Source organism: Varroa destructor, unplaced genomic scaffold, assembly GCF_002443255.2.
Source record: "Varroa destructor unplaced genomic scaffold, Vdes_3.0 BEIS01000007.1, whole genome shotgun sequence".
NCBI lineage: Eukaryota > Metazoa > Arthropoda > Arachnida > Mesostigmata > Varroidae > Varroa > Varroa destructor.
This window is the reverse complement of record NW_019211460.1, coordinates 31,335,387-31,335,731: the sequence shown is the minus strand read 5'-3', so window position 1 is coordinate 31,335,731 and position 345 is coordinate 31,335,387.

Here is a 345-nt window from a genome sequence, read left to right as displayed (position 1 = left end):
TTTTCAGATAGTCTCTTTATTTAGATAGACCCTATGCCTGCGTATAGGTGAAGCGCTCTTTCTTATATATATTTATATATATAATAGGCTGCACCTTTATATATTGACTTTTAGAGTCGTTTAGGTACTCTTCTGAACTGTGTTTTCTTCCTGACTGTTCTGTATAAGTAATCTTTTAATGTTCGCAATTTTATATGCGTTTACCTAAACGTTAGTACCGTATACAATATTGAAATATCGCGAATGCGATCTAGCTCATTCTCATGGCTCAAATTTGTCACTTCAACAAAAGTGGATCTTCTACGAACGGGACGGGTTTTAGTTATTTGACTTGCAACGACTAAG